Source organism: Amblyomma mixtum, chromosome 4, assembly GCF_055824585.1.
Source record: "Amblyomma mixtum isolate Tamu chromosome 4, ASM5582458v1, whole genome shotgun sequence".
Lineage (NCBI taxonomy): Eukaryota > Metazoa > Arthropoda > Arachnida > Ixodida > Ixodidae > Amblyomma > Amblyomma mixtum.
In genome coordinates, this window is record NC_143015.1 from 152,717,290 (window position 1) to 152,729,356 (window position 12,067).

Sequence of the window (12,067 nt, forward strand, 5' to 3'; positions counted from 1 at the left end):
GACGGATTGCCTGAATGCTTGTCTTTGCATGCGCTGAAGGCTCTGCTTAATGTTTTTTTTTATTGTTATTGTACAAAACGGCAAGGTTGAATGTTCCTGCGGCCTCACAGATCGTTGTCCTATCGTGTACCTGCATGCAGACACTGCTGTAAAACGCTCACATACATATCGTATGCATTTGTTTACAACCTGGTAACGGTGCATAGGAAACCTGAAATATTTCGTACTGGTTGGATATACATAGAAAGGCCACAAATATAAATAGACACACAAAGGTTGACTATCACGGCAGTAGTACCATGCATCAAAGTAGCCGTCACAAGCTGGCGTGCAATCATTTTGAAGGATTCCGCGATATAATTGTTATAACGCGCACATGGCAACGCGTTCATGCTGGACGAATTTTACAATAACGTCAGCCTCACATAAAAAATTTTGGTACGCTCGACGCTCGATATGCGGACATGGAAATGCTCGTGGTCTCTTTCGTTGTAATTAATCAGCTTCACTCTGAGCGTGCGGAGTCACTTTTAGTGACTGTCTCGCATGGACCTCGAGCAAGTGAAAACCGCCCAGCACAGTAGCCGTAAACCAAATGCTGTAATCCGAATACGGTCCACGGAAACCGCGCTACTTGGAGTGAAATTGAACAGTAGCACCAAGACGGCATGTAATACACGCACTGGCGGTAAGCGTTGTCGGCTCGCACGGTAGTGCGGTGCATAATTAACAGCAGCAGTATGTAGGAGCGCAAGTCTTTTATTTTTTTCGTTCCTAATTCGGCTTCGGGCGCTCCTTTTACTAATGGCCCCACACCATCACTTACGATCAATGGGGTCTCAGCACAGTGCACAACAACTGAAAGCACGCCGTCATGGTTTCGGTGGCGGAACAGCTTCTTCATGCGGCTATGTTGTGCACTTACCCCCGCAGATTTTCCAAGATCTAAACCTTTCTTTATTAGGTATCTAGCGCTGGCGAACGTGTTTGTTGCGTTCGCCAGTTCGGAAAGGGTGCGTGTCGAACGGGCGTGAACATTGGCATTACCTACTTGTGCAGTTCGGTTCCGTGAAGCTCGCAAACGGCCACATCCCGCACCATTAACTCTCTGTCGCAATTCTTGCAATCCACAGCACAGCACGTACTTTCTCTACCTTTTCACATCTTCATAGAAAGAACACATTCGGAAACCACCCGCGAAATTTCCACTGCTGCGTCGAGGCGTACACGCCGGCGACTTACGAGGCTAGTAATGGTGCCGTGTTCCGAGCGCACGTGTGGCGCCATCTGGTCTCAAACAGAACTGCGCGCTGTAAACGGTCTATAAGGGGGCCGTAATGGCACAGCACAGGCTTAATTGGAGAGGTATGAGAGAGGCGCCCTTCCTCCAGTGGACGTAGCCAGGATGACGATGATGAACTAATTTTTCGGGTGCCACTAATTACTAATTACTGCATATTTTCTATAAATGTTAATTTTTCTTCGTTAAACTAATCAGCACTCATTGCCTACAAATTATCTTTGAGGCATCATTGGCTATCATCTATTAACTGTCATTTATTGACCAGCTTCAGCTATCTGATTATCTACTGGCTGACCCTGTGACGACACAAGGTTTTGAGTCGCCACTCTGGTGTCCGCGCTGGGTTCGCGGCTCAGTGGAACATCGAATGCTTCCTCATTAACGGATGCGAAGCAGGAACGGGACAGCCGGAACAAAGTCTAAAAACTGTGCAACCATATGCAATTGCAGTCATAGCAAAGTGAAAAAAACAAAACACGCAGCTTCCTCACCCAGCGCTTGCCTGAGGCGCAGCACGGCCAATGCGGAAAGAGCGCCCGCCGACTGCTGCCCATTGATGGTGCTACCCAGGCGGTACACTGGCTGTAGAGCCTGGGATCAGCAGTGGACAGGCGCTCGGCGTATGGCCTGCTCTTCCTACCCGTGGTGGACACGGCGTCCATTTTCAGCCTCTGCCTGAAACATGGATGCACGGGCGAACAAACTCTCGCACGCAACCATATGAAGAATCGCGTTTGTATGGCTGAGTTAGGCAGCCAGATGCGTAGACTCACAGACGTGCACTGTCATTTAGTAGAAGTAGTTTGGTTAATCTTACCCCAGGTACCCGTATTTGATCTAAGTCGATTGCTGGCTGAACATAAAATCAATCCTTCTAGAACCACAGGCAATGAGTGTTCGATAACGCACAACACAGCGCTTTTAGTGAATGGCGTCCACCATTTCCCAATAACTAAATAAAAATAAATCAATCAATCAATCTATCAACCAAATTGTCAGTCAATCAGTCGATCAATCTATTAATCAAGCTGTTTGTGGTTTAGAGAGGTTTAACGTCCCATAGCAACTCAGGCTATGAGGGATGGCGCAGTGAAAGGCTAGGAATCTAACCACCTAGGGTTCTTTAACCTGTACTGACATCGCACAGTACATGGGCCTCTAGAATTTCACCTCCATCGAAATTCTGCCGCCGCGGCCGAAATCGAACCCGTGTCTTTCGGGTCAGCAGCCGAGCGCCATAACCGATTAGCCACCACGCGGCTATCAATCTGCCATTAAGTAAATCGAGCGATCAACCTCTCAATCAATGAATCAGTCAATTGATGGGCTGTTAACTGTTAGCAAGAGGCATGTTAACTAGGCTCAGTGATCCATGCGGGAAAACCTGTCAACTTTACCGGAGTTTGTAGCTCGAGAAAATGGCGGGTGGGGGTGACACTTGCATTTCACTGGTTGAGAGTTTGCGGCATAAGCGTCGTTTTCAATGAAACTGGCGCCTTTGTCTTGCGAATCGGGAAATCTGTATGGATATACGCAATCTGCAAATTGGAGTGAGTCCGTTTCACTGCGGGCAGAAGCATTTACGTTCACACAGGAACAGCATTTCGCGTCAGACTGAGAAGGTATAAAGACCGAGCGGTCTATGCATCACCGCAAACTCTCTGATGCGTGACATGTTGTCCACCCGTTCCTTATGAGAAAACATTCACACAGGAACAAGGTTTCGCATGAAATTGAGTAGTTAATAAAACCAAGCGGTCTATGAATCTTCGCAAACTAGTCGAAGCGTTACACGTTGTCACCACTTCCTTATAAGAAAGCTCCACTGCCACACTAGAGCACTTAAACGAGTACATAAAACAACCTTTAAGCTCAAGACCACGCGTGGGATAACCAACCTACAAGGAAGGTGGCAGACAACCAGAACAAATACCCTTTGTGGTTACGGTCCTACTCAAGGAAAAAAAAAACGTGTGTCCTCTTTACCCTGCGGATGCAACAGACGCAGGGTTTACACGGAACCACCGCACGTTGGTTGCTGTTGATTCATGGTGCCACGGCTGGGCATGCATCTGCCCTACAGCCTGGCTCGGCATTCGACAGGGGTTCGGCGCCTGCTTCAAGGCTAACCACCAGCGGCTCCAGAAAGCAGCTTTGCCGCTGGTGCTCCCCCGTGGCGGACACGGTGGCCACTTTCAGCCTCTGCCTGCAACATGGATGCACAGGCAAACAAGCGCTCGCACACAACGATGAAGAATTACGTCATATAGCAGGGTTAGTCAGCCGAGTCGTACCCTAATAGCCCTTCACTGTCGTACAGTATCGAGATGATCTGGTTAATATAAAACCAGGCACCGGTATTTGTTACAGTTCTATCAATACCTTAGCATCAAGTTCATACTTCTAGAATCACAGGCAACGAGCGTCTGTTAGCCCACGAAACTCTGCTTTCAGTGAGCGGCATGCAGCGATTCCCAATCAATAAATTAATCGGCCAGTCAGTTGGTCAACTAATCAGTCAATCTGTCCATCAATCATTAAGTCAATGTCCATTCTCAAACAGCCAATGTAAGTCAGTCAGTTGATCAACCAATCAATGGACCGATTGAACTTGTAGAGAGTGCCGCTTGTACATCTGCTATACAGGAAAACCAGTCACTCAATACATCTATCAATCAATATATCATTTTGTTAATCAGTGTCCTTAAGTCACTCCATAAACCAACCAATAAGTAGAAAATCTGTTAATCGATCAATCACTCCACCATTCAACCATCAAATCAATCAATCAGTTCATCGATCCAACTTCTAGAAACTGGCGCTGGTGACAATGCTAGTAAAATTGAGCGAGCACGAGAAAATAAAGGCGTAAACGAATTTTCCTTTCATCCAAGAACTCCACTGCCTCTGTTTTTTTTTTCTCCGAAGCAACATCAGCGAATAGACTGCCGTAAGCAGGACCAAACTCCTCCTCTCCCTCTTCCTCGACCCCCTTCAAGAGTGGATTCCAAACAGCCATAAATGAAATGCGTTCCTGCGCTGACGCAAGGTTAGAATGGCCAACTAGCCTGTCTACCCCTGTGCGAGTTTGTGGTTCGGATAGCAATCAGTGTGATTTCCCTCATTCGCAATCGCCCTTCAAGCTACTAATACGAGCGAAACTACCCAGTGGGAAATACTGGTCTGGCCCGTTGCTGCGGGGAAACCGGGTGCAGGCATCCGGGCCAGACGCGACGAAGGCATTGCAGACGGCTGAGAACACTGCACAAATAAAGCGGAATAGCATGGTAGTAACCGCGCGCTTCAAGCAAAGTGGACAAGGCCTGAACCCGTGTCATAATCTGGTGCTTAGAAGAATGCACGATGCTCGAGCAGCACATGGATTTTTAAGCGAAAAGCGAGCATCGCGACTCCACGGATGGCAGACCGAGTTGCCAGTTGATAACCGCGAAGTACGATTTTCAAGAGCACCAACACATCACTAACGCCTTCGACTGTCAGCGTTGACGTCAAATTACCGCTTTGAAAACAATTGGTGATCAGATCCGGTAACCATGACAGTAACAAAACCTCCGGACTGAGCCTTCGTCTGCTATTTAAGATCATACTGACAAAGCAAAAATAAACCATGCGTCCTCCTCACCCAGCGCTGGACACCCGCCGCAAGGTACATGGGCCCTGTAGTCTTGACTCAGCAGTGGATAGATGTTCGGTGGTTTCTTCTCCTCATAACCCTTGCCAGACACGGTGGCCATTTTCAGCCTCTGCCTGAAACATGGATGCACGCGCAAACAAACGCTGGCACACAACCATGAAGAATCGTGTATGTATGGCTTAGTTAAGTAGCAATATTCGAAGACTCACATACCTGACATGCCATTTAGTAGAGGCGATTTGGGTAATCTAGCCATAGCTACCGGCATTTGTTCAAAGTCGATCGCTGGCTGAGGATAAACTCCACGATTCTTGAACCACATGCAATGAGTGTTTGTTAGCGTACAAAACTCGTCTTTCAGTGAGCGGCAAGCCCCTCCGGTTGTCGTGATGGTCCGCTTGCATCTAAAAGTCGCAACTAAACGCGACGAGCCTCTAAGCCTATTGCCAGCTACAAAGAGAATTTGAATTTTCTACTTCAAAATTAATTCCACGGCTACAAGGTCAATATTTATTGCTGAAAAAATTAGGATCACAAAATGAACTTACATTTTTGTTTTCCCAATCATTGGAATAAAAGCTGTGAATAAAAAAACTCTAAAGCTTATCCGCGATGGATCGTTGGAATGCGTTAGTTGACAAACATTGATTATATTTGTGGTTGACACTCTTAACTCGCTATATCCGACGTGATACACTAAGGTTTCTTATATCCGAGGTGAACACACGAACAGGTGCAAACGCGAAAGTTCGGTATATGCGATAGAACACACTAGAGTTCGTTATATTCGAGGTGGCATGCCAAGGTGCGTAACATCCGAGGAAGTACATGCTGAGGTAGTTCGTAAAGCCCAGTGCGCACTGACTACTTGTAGACGGTGGTCGCCAACAATGCTTACACTGACCGCTCTAATGCCAACGCATTAAAAGCTAGAAAGCGACTCCGCGATCACCGTTTCGAAGCCAATGGCGATGTAGCCTGGCCTCAGGGATCCGAGTGAGAAAACCTGCCCTGATGTCACCTCAGTTAGTATCTCGCGAAAGTGGCCAACTCTATTTGCTGAGAGTTTCTGGCAAAAGCCCCGTTTTCGGTGAAAGTAGCGTCTTTGTATTCCGAATGGGGAAATTACTAGTACCGGCTATCTTCAAACTGACGTGTGTTCATGTGACCGTGACACGAGGAACGCATGTTCATGACACAGGTACAACGTTTCGCATCAGATTGATTATGAACCGCGCATTCCACTGATGTCAATAAATTCCTCACGCTTGGCCATGATGTAAGCCATTACTTATGAACACAATTCCGCTGTCACACCACTGCTATTAAAGGAGTACAGAAAGGAATATTTAACCGCCTTGAATACAGTGGGTGCGGTGTTGGATCCCCAGTACCGCACGATAGCCATCGGCATTACAATGGGTACAAGCTTCCCTCGGCCTGGTGCTCGGTTTTCTTGGGATATAATTCATGGGAAAGAGATTTTTCATCAGTGACACTAAGCAGACTCAAATACCTAGTGACATGACACTCCTTGGCCAAAGTTGTCCTTGTGCCAATTCATCGTCATCGTCCTGTAATCTCACCAGCAAAAGTTACCGGACGCACTTAAGATCCTTACGTGCCACTGATGTGTGATGTGAAAAATTCGTGTCCATTAGTGTACTGGAAAGAATGGCACCACAGCCGCCATAGTTCTTCATACATAAAGTCAGTAAGGATGTCAAAGCAGGAACACTTGATCTCTCCAATGCTATTCACCACCTGTTTACAAGAGGTATCCAGAGGCTTGTATTGTTAGTTGTTGGGGAAATTAGTTAATGGAGAATACCTTAGCAACTTCCGATTCGCTCGCTAAGTCGCTCAGGAAATCAATTGCAACGCATGCTGAATGCCTAGCGACAGTCAGTGGGTAGAAAAGTTAATATGAAAAAAACAGAATTCGCAAAAAGCTGCAGTTTACAATCGGTAGCGAGGCGCTTGAGTTGGTAATAAAATATGTCGATTTAGAACACAAAGCGAAGGAAGATCCGAATGACGCGAGAAAATAACTAGAGGTATATAAGAATGGGAAGAAGTGCATTTGGCCAGTTATGTGAGATCATGAATGGTAGTTTACCGATATCCCTCAAGAGAAAAGTATATAACGGCTGTAATTTACCGGTACTCACCTATGGGGCAGAAACCTGGAGGCTAACAAAAAGGGTTCAGGCTCAACCCGAGAACCAGGCAGAGACCTAAATAAAGGAAAATGACAGGTGTAACCTTACGCGATTCCTAAGAAACAGGGCAGAGTTGGTGAGAGAACAAACGTGGGTTAATATCTTGGTCGAAAACGAAAAGAAGAAATGGGCATGGCCAGGGAATTTAATGTGAAAGAAAGATAACTGATGGTTTCGGTTTATTGGGGTTTAACGTCCCAAAGCAACTCAGGCAATGAGGGACGCCGTAGTGAAGGCCTCTGCAAATTTCGACCACCTGGGGTTTTTTAACGTGACATCGCACAGTCCACGGGCCTCTAGAATTTCGCTTTCATCGAAATTCGGCCCCCGCGGCCGGGATCGAACCCGCGTCTTTCGGGTCAGCACCCGAGGGCCGTAACCACTGAACCACCGCGGCGGGCCATCTCGAATAAGAAGAAAACAGAACCAACAAGACAATACGAGCGCTGATGTCCTATCAATCGTGCCCTGTGCCAGAAGCGGTCGTTTTATCCGCTCAAACTTCCTTATCTCACCCTCACACCTGTGTGGATAACCTAGCTCTTCACACTTCGAAGTTTTCAAAGAGCTGTTTGTGAATAAGCTGAAGTGGGGAGGTATTATTTGCTAGGTGCTGGCTGAGGTCCGACACCTCTGGGTAACGCCAAGTAGAGCCTAACTTCCGAAATCTGCTGTTCCCGCCTCATCGCCATATTTGCTGACGAAGTAAAATAATGCACTGGTTGGTTGGTGTATGGGGTTTAACGTCCCAAAGCGACTAAGGCTATGAGAGACGCCGTAGTGGAGGGCTCCGGAAATTTCGACCACCTGGAGTTCTTTAACGTGCACTGACATCGCACAGTACACGGGCCTCTAGAATTTCTCCTCCAAAGAGATTCCAGCCGCCGCGGCCGGAATCGAACCCGAAATAATGCATTGGTCCTTTCTCTGCTTTACAAACTGTACAATTCAGCAGCGTTATATACAGCTGCAGTACAGAAAGTGAGTTTAAACTTCTGTCCTCGAAACTGCTTCAAAAAGCTCGGCAACCTTCTTTGCTTAGTGTTTCGACTGATGATTGGGGTACCTGGGGTACTGTCGCAGCCGCAGAATCTTGCGCTGACAGCAGCCTCAGCTCCTGGCCGAGCGGTTGCCGGGATGTCACACCGAAGACGGGCGCTGTTGCATGCCTGGCACCCGGCCACGACCTCGGCCCCGGCCTATGGTTCGGTTGGCCGCAGCAAAAGTCGCCGGAACATAGCCGCCACCACCGTGCTCCATGCCAGACATCCTTGGGCCTCGGAGCTAAGAGAGAAGACAAGATAACTGATGGTCGTTAAAGGTACTCTAAAGAGGAATCTGAAGACGTAGTTTCCCCGCGGGAACTAGATCTACACGTTAAGAGCATTCTTAGAAACCTTCAATTATTGTCCTGTGCGGACGATTTCCCTAAATTAAATCGGATTAAAAGTCCCGGCTCCCGTTATTTTTTTAACTCTTCGCGGAAGGTCCGAGGAGTCAACTAACGCGTAGGAATAAAAATGTGCACGGAAATAAAAATGTGCTTTGACGCTCTGCTTTCGCCGATCACTACGTATCACTCCGACGATGGAAGAGAGGCAAGCCGCCACGGGACTGGGTGAAAGGTTGGTCGACCCCTCCTACCGTCCGCGGTGAGTTCAAAAAAGGCTGGAGCCGAGACGTTTAATCCGATTTGAATTAGGGAAATTGGCCGCACAGGACAATAAAACAAAGTTTCTAAAAACGCCCGGAAAGTGTAGGTCGAGTTCTCGCGGCAAAAAGACAAGTTCACATTCCTGTTCAGTGCACCTTTAAGGATAACAGACTGGATTCCAGAGAGGGCAAGCGTGGGTACAAGGGGGCCGTAATGGCACAGCACAGGTTGAATTGGAGAGGTATGGGAGAGGCGTCCTTCCTGCAGTGGACGTAGCCAGGATGACGATGATGAACTAATAATTGGGGTGCCACAAATTACTAATTACTGCATATTTTCTATAAATGTTTGGTTTGGTTTGGTTTATGGGGTTTAACGTCCCAAAGCGACTGAGGCTATGAGAGACGCCGTAGTGAAGGGCTCCGGAAATTTCGACCACCTGGGGTTCTTTAACGTGCACTGACATCGCACAGTACACGGGCCTCTAGGGGTTTAGGGTTTAAGGGGTTTAACGTCCCAAAGCGACTAAGGCTATGAGAGACGCCGTAGTGGACGGCTCCAGAAATTTCGACCACCTGGGGTTTTTTAACGTGCACTGTCATCGCACAGTACACGGGCCTCTAGAATTTCTCCTCCAAAGAAATTCAACCGACACGGCCGGGATCGAACCCGCGTCTTTCGGGTCAGCAGCCGGGCAACCATAACCACTGAGCCACCAAACAGCCATAAATGAAAAGCGTTCCTGCGCTGACACAAGGTTAGAGTGGCCAACTAGCCTATATGCCCCTGTGCGAGTTTATGGCTCGGATCGGTGGATAGAAATCGGATCGGTGGATAGAAATCAGTGTGATTTCCCTCATTCGCAATCGCCATTCAAGCTGCTAATGCGAGCGAAACTACCCAGTGGGAAATACTGAGCTCAAAACATAAGCAAGCATGTCGAAAATTTCTAGCGGTAACTGAAATCCTTGGCACCGAAAAAGCAACAAAAAATACAGCAATTTCGGGCTTCTGGAAGTTACAAAGCACCAACACACCACTAACGCCTTTGACTGTCAACGTTGACGTGAAATTACCACCTTTAAAACAATCGGCGATCAGCTCCGGTAACCATGGCCGCACGGTGGTCACATGTCCGAACGGGACACGAAGAGTGAGGCTCAGCTGAGGAATTAAAACTGATAAATTCAACTCTCCTGCCAGACTACAGTTATAAGAGCGGTGCATAAAATAATCTTTAAACAAAGACAACGCGTGGGATAAAATAAGCTCACAAGGAACCTTTGGGACAGTCAGCACAGAAGCCCCAAGCTGAGCATCGCCTGAGCTACACTACAGCTATAACAGGAGTATATCAAATATCCTTTAAACAAAGACAACGGGTGGCATAAAATGAACATGCAAGAAATGTGGGATACAATCAGAACGTCAGCTGTTTAACATCATACTGACAAAGCAAAAATAAACCGTGCGTCCTCCTCACCCAGCGCTGGACATCCGCCGCAAGGTACACCGGCCCTGTAGCCTTGGCTCAGCAGTGGGCAGCGGTTCGGTCGTTTCTGCTCCTCATTAACCCGTGCCGGACACGGTGGCCATTTTCAGCCTCTACCTGAAACATGGATGCACCCGCAAACAAACGCTCGCACTCAACGATGAAGCTTCGCGTATGTATGGCTTAGTTAAGTAGCAAGATTCGTAGAATCACACACCTGTCATGCCATTTAGTAGAGGCGATTTGGTTAATCTAACCATAGCTACCGGCATCTGATCAAAGTCGATCGCTGACTGAGCATAAACTCCACGCTTCTTGAACCACACGCAATGTGTGTTTGTTAGCGTACAAAACTCCTCTTTCAGGTAGCGGCAAGCACCGATTCCGAAGAACTAAATGAATAAATCAGTCAATCAAACTGTCTATCAATCAATGTGGCAGCCAATCAGTCGATGAACAAATCTATCAGTCAAGCTATCCATCAATAGGTTTACAGTGTATGGGTGCTTAACGTCCCAAAGCAACTCAGCTTATGAGGGATACTGTAGTGAAGGGCTCCGGATATTTCGATCACTTGGGGTTCTCTAACGTGTAATGATATCCCACAGTACACGGGCCTCTAGAATTTCGCTTCCATCGAAATTCGACAGCCGCGGCAGGGATCGGTCCCGCGTCTTTCGGGTCACCAGCCGAGCACCATAACCACTCGGGCACCACGCGACTATCAATCTGTCAATAAGTCAATCGATCGATCAGCCTGTCAGTCAACGATTCAGTCAATCGACAGGTCAATCAGCCAATATCAGTCAGTTCGCAAGTCCGCCAACCAACCAATGAATCAATCAGCCAATTAAACATGCAGCCATAATATAAATAAATTAGTCAATAAATAGAACTTGTACAAGGCGTCGCTCGTTAATCTGCTTAAAAGAAAAGCAGTTAAAAATTAGGTTTGGTTTGGTTTGATAGCCGCCGCGGTGGCTCAGTGGTTATGGTGCTCGGCTGCTGACCCGAAAGACGCGGGTTCGATCCCGGCCGCGGCGGTCGAATTTCGATGCAGGCGAAATTCTAGAGGCCGGTGTACTGGGCGATGTCAGTGCACGTTACAAAACCCCAGGTGGTCAAAATTTTCGGAGCTCTTCCCTACGGCGTCGCTCATAACCTGAGTCGCTTTGGGATGTTAAAGCTCATAAACCAAACCAGTAAAAAGTTAGTCAATCTGCCAATCAATCTATAAATCTCTTAATCCGATCAATACCAGTCAGTCAGTCCGCCAATTAACCAATCAGCCAATCCATCGAAAACCAGTCAAATTGGCCAAGGACGGCGAAAGAAGGTCAAGAATAAGCGTGGCATAGAGCCCACTGCCGAAGCAATGCTCTCCCAATCTTTACAACATGGCCTGCACAATATGTGCAAGATTGTTTCTCGCTCGCCTTCGTCAACGCTCTGGATGCATCAGCATCTCAGATGATCTCAGTATGGCGGGTTAGTGACACTTGCATTTAACCATGGCTGAGAGTTCACTGCAAAGTCTTCGTTTTCTGTTGATCTGGCGTCTTAGTCTTGCGAAATGGGAAATCTATTGATACACGCCATCTGCCAATTGGAGTGAGTTCAGTGCTTCTTTATGAAGGAGATTCCGCTGCGACACTAGAGCTATTAAATCTGTACTAAAGAGGAACCTGTACTCTGAACTCTACCTTCTACCGTGGGAGCTTAATATACATGTTCCCAGCAC

The 12,067-nt window shown here is 47.4% G+C and overlaps 1 protein-coding gene across 1 annotated transcript in view; it reads right to left on the bottom strand.

Annotated features, from left to right (window-relative positions):
* Positions 1–12,067, bottom strand: part of LOC149348807 (ATP-binding cassette sub-family C member 2-like) — a 103,172-nt gene that overhangs the window by 89,098 nt on the left and 2,007 nt on the right. Inside the window, exons 2-7 of the mRNA XM_089588354.1 lie at positions 10,318–10,439; positions 8,247–8,464; positions 7,130–7,195; positions 4,947–5,071; positions 3,290–3,509; positions 1,795–1,978 (exon numbers count right to left, since the gene is read on the bottom strand). The gene's annotated coding sequence lies outside the window, so the exon portion shown is untranslated. The remainder of the gene's footprint in view (positions 1–1,794; positions 1,979–3,289; positions 3,510–4,946; positions 5,072–7,129; positions 7,196–8,246; positions 8,465–10,317; positions 10,440–12,067) is intronic.